Source organism: Halichoerus grypus, chromosome 4, assembly GCF_964656455.1.
Source record: "Halichoerus grypus chromosome 4, mHalGry1.hap1.1, whole genome shotgun sequence".
NCBI classification, from domain to species: Eukaryota; Metazoa; Chordata; class Mammalia; order Carnivora; family Phocidae; genus Halichoerus; species Halichoerus grypus.
In genome coordinates this window covers 83,941,198-83,945,875 of record NC_135715.1, presented here as the reverse complement: position 1 = coordinate 83,945,875, position 4,678 = coordinate 83,941,198, and positions in this window count along the sequence as shown.

Genomic DNA, 4,678 nt, shown 5'->3' with positions numbered 1-4,678 from the left:
GGATGAGGAGGAAGAGGAAGAGGAGGAGAGGAAGAAGAGGAGGAGAAGAACAGAATATGGAAGAACTATAAGACAATGTCAAAAGGTGTAATATACGTATTATTGAATTACAAGAGATTAAAGAGAAGATAAAGGAGAGGAAATGTTTGATGTTAAAAGGGCCAAGAACTGTGCTAAATTCATAGCAGATTCCAAACCACAGATCCAGAAGTTCAGAGAATACCAAGCAGGATAAATACTAAAACATCTATAAACATATCCTATTCAAACTTCAGATAGATCATTGTGGATGAGGGAGATCCTTACCTATGGAGAATAACAGTTAAGAATTTTATTATGTTATGTTAATCACCATACATTACATCATTAGTTTTTGATGTAGTGGTCCATGATTCATTGTTTGCGTATAATACCCAGTGCTCCATTCAATATGTGCCCTCTTTAATATCCATCACCAGGCTAACCCATCTCCCCACCCCCTTACCCTCTAGAACCCAAATTTACCCCAAAGATAAGTGTCTGATTCTTAATCTCAGCTCATCTCTTGATCGCAGGGCCCTGAGTTCAGGCTTTCAACGCTGAGCTGCGGAGCCTACTTAAAATAATCAATAAATTAAATTAAATTAAATTAAATTAAATTAGAAAAAGAAAGAGAGAAAGAGAGAGAAGAAAGAAAGAAAGAAAGAAAGAAGGAAGAAAGAAAGAAAGAAAGAAAGAAAGAAAGAAAGAAAGAAAGAAAGAAAGAAAGAAAGAAAGAAGAAAGAATTGCAGTAAACTTATTAAAAATCATGAACATAGAGATTGAAGATAAAATTTAAAATATTTTTTTTAAAAACCTGGAATTCTATATTCAGCAAAATTATTCTTCAAAAGTGAAGGAGAAGTAAAAAATATCCTCAAACAGGGGCGCCTGGGTGGCTCAGTTGGTTAAGCGACTGCCTTCGGCTCAGGTCATGATCCTGGAGTCCCTGGATCGAATCCCGCATCGGACTCCCTGCTCAGCGGGGAGTCTACTTCTCCCTCTGACCCTCCCCCCCTCATGCTTTCTCTATCTCATTCTCTCTCTCAAATAAATAAATAAAATCTTTAAAAAAAATATCCTCAAACAAACAAAAATTTAGAGAATTTATCACTAGAAATTTGGCCATGCAAAAATGTTAAAATAAGTTCTTCAGGAGATGGAAAATTATATGTCATAACCTCATATCTACAAAAGAAAAAAAAAGCATCAGAGAGCAAATAACTAAGGACAAAATAAAATCTTTATACTTAACATGAGATAACTGTCTCTTCAAAGCAATAATAATAACAATGTAATATGTGATTATGATATGTATTAGTTTCCTAAGGCTGCTGTAATGAAGTACCACAAACTCTGTGGCTTAAACAACAGAAGTTTATTCTCTCACAATTTTGGAAGCTAGAAGTCCAAAATCAAGGTGTCTTCATGGCCATGCTCCCTCTGAAACCTGTAGGGAAATCTGTGCCTCTTCCTAGCTTTTGGTGGTTTGCCAGGGTCTTTGGTGTTCTTCTGCTTGCAGCTGCAACACTCCAGTCTCTGCCTGTGTCATCACATGGCATTCTTCCTGTGTGTTTCTGTCTTCCCAAGGTCATAGTCTTATAAAAACACCAGTCATTTTGGATTTAGGGCCTCCCCTAATCCAGTATGATGTCATCTTAACCAATTAAATCCACAATGGCCTTATTTCCAAATAAGGTTATATTGTGAGGTACTGGGAGTTAGGAGTTCAACATATCTTTTTAGGGGAAACATAATTCAATCCATAACATTGCATATAGATAAATAAATAAGAGCAATGATGTGAGGGACAGGAGGGAAGAATTGAAAATAATTTGTTTTAAGGTACCTACACTACCCATAAAACAGAATGGTGTTATAGAAATTAGACTTAGCTTAACCCTACACATATGTACTGTAAATTCTAAGGCAACCACTAAAACAATATTTAATAGAAATATAATTTATATGCTAAAAAAGAGAAAGGAATCATATAAAACACTTGATTAAAAGCAGACAAGGAAGAAAAAGTGATTACAAACACAGTAGATATTAATCCAACCTAAATCAATAAGTACTTTAAATATGAACAGTCTAAATACACAATTTGAAGGACAGAAAGTGAAAGTCAGAGAAAATTTTTAAAAGAATTATGTGTAGTCTACAAAAAGAAAACTGCTTTAAAAAATACAGGTACAGATAGTTTAAAAGTAAGAGTGGAGAAATATATACCACACTAACACTAATAAAAGAAAGCTAAAGTAGATATATTAATTTAAGACAAGGCTGACTTCTGTACAAGGAGCATTAGTTTTAAAATGGAACACTCCATGATAAAAGAGTCAGTTCTCCAAGAAGATCTAATAATCATTACCATGTATACACTTAAAAACAGAGTGTCAAAATATATGAGGCAAACATTGATAGAACTGCCAGCAGAAAGAGACAAATTCACTGTTACAGCTGGAGATTTCAACACCCTTCTTTCAGTAATTGATAGCTCAAATGGGCAGAAAATCAGTAAACATATACTTGATCTTGAAACAGTCAATCAGCTGGATCTAATTAAAATGTATAAGCTATACCATTCAACAATAACAGAATTCACATTTCTCTCAAGCTCACATTAAGCACGCACCAAGATAGACCACATTCAGTGTTATAAAACCCACTATAGCTATAATAAGTCTAACTTCATTTTTTTTTTATGTTGAACTGCTAACATCTTGCAAGCCCACCTCTTTTTCTTCCTTATCTTCATCACATCTAGGAAAACTGACAAGAAATTCTAGGTGATCCCTCTGGGTCCAGGGGCAGGGAGTCTTAAACTCTGAAAACCCCTTCCAACATGAGAACATTTACCATAACTTTACCTGAACAAACCCCAAATTGAATAAACACACATGAACAAAAAAATCTATGTCACGGCATATTATAATTAAAATTCTGAAAATTGAAGAATTTTAAAAATCATGGCAGGAGCCATAAATAAATAACTTACTATGAGAGAACACTAATTTAAGTGACAGCAGACATATATATATATATATATATATATATATTTTTTTTTTTTAATCTGAAAGCATGGAGGCCAGAATGAAGTGACATGAAATTTGTCATTTGTCAAATGTTTATAGCAAAGAACTGTTTTCTCTGAATTCTACGTTCTCAAAAATATCTTTCAGGAATTGAAGAGCAAAAATAAAGATCTCCAATTACTAGCCTACCCTTCCATCTTAAGAAACTAAAAGATGAAGAGCAAACTAACCCAAAGGTAATCAAAAGGAAGGAGAAAACAAAAATTAGAGTAGAAATAAACAAAATAGAAGTAAAAAACAGTAGAGAAGAAATAAAATAAAAAATAGTTCTTTGAAAAAATCAAAAAATCGGTAAGTCATGAGTTTCTGAAGATATACAAATTACTAAAATCAGAAATAAAGGAAGGAATATCACCAATCCTACAGAAATAAATAATTTTTACAAAAATTACAAGCAATACTGTGAACAATTGTATTACAACCACTTAGATAACTGAGATAAAATAGATAAATTTATAGAAAGACACACATTGTCAAAAAAAGATTCAGGGAGACATAGAAAATCTGAATAAATCTTTAACAAACATATATTGAATTAGTAACAAAAAATTTTCTCACAAGGAAAAGCCCAAGACAAGATGACTTCACTGGAGAATTCTAACAAACATTTAAAGAAGATAAAGGGGGAGGTGCCTGGGTGGCTCAATCAGTTAAGCATCTGCCTTTGGCTCAGGTCATGATCCCAGAGTCCTGGGATCAAGCTCCACATTGGGCTCCCTGCTCAGCAGGGAGCCTGCTTCTCCTCTGCCGGCAGCTCCCTTTGCTTGTGCTCTCTCTCTCACTATCTCTATCACTATTTGTCAAATAAATAAGATCTTTAATTTTTTTTTTTAATAAAGAAGATAAAGGGATTAAGAGTACACTTTTCTTGATAATCACTGAGAAATGTATAGAATTATTGAGTCATTATATTGCACACCTGAAACTAATATAACACTGCATGTTAATTATACTTAAATTAAATAAATAAATAAATGCAATAAATTATTAAAGAATAAAGGAAAAAAGTAACACCAATCCTTCACAAACTCTTCTGAAAATGAAAGAGAAGGAAGTACTTCCTAATGCAGTTTATGATGTCAGTATTACTTTGATAACCAAACAAGCCAAAAATATCATTAGAAAATACAACTATAGGGTGCCTGGGTGGCTTAGTCGGTTAAGCGTCTACCTTTGGCTCAGGTCATGATCCCAGTGTCCTGGGATCAAGCCCCACATAGGGCTCCCTGCTCACTGGGGAGTCTGCTTCTCCCTCTACCTCTGCCCCTCTGCTCATGCTCTCTCTCTCTCTCTCTTGCTATCTCACTCTCTCTCAAATAAATAAATAAAATCTTTAAAAAATAATATTAAAAAAAGAAAATATAACTATAGATCAATAACCCTTATGAATATTGATATAAAATTCTTAAAAGAATATTATCAAGTCAAATATAGCAGTATATAAAAACATTGATACAACTTGACCAATTAGGATTAACTCCAGGTATGTAAGGTTGGTACAATTTACAAAAACCAATCAATGTTATATACTACATTAATAGAATAAAGAAAAAAAAACACA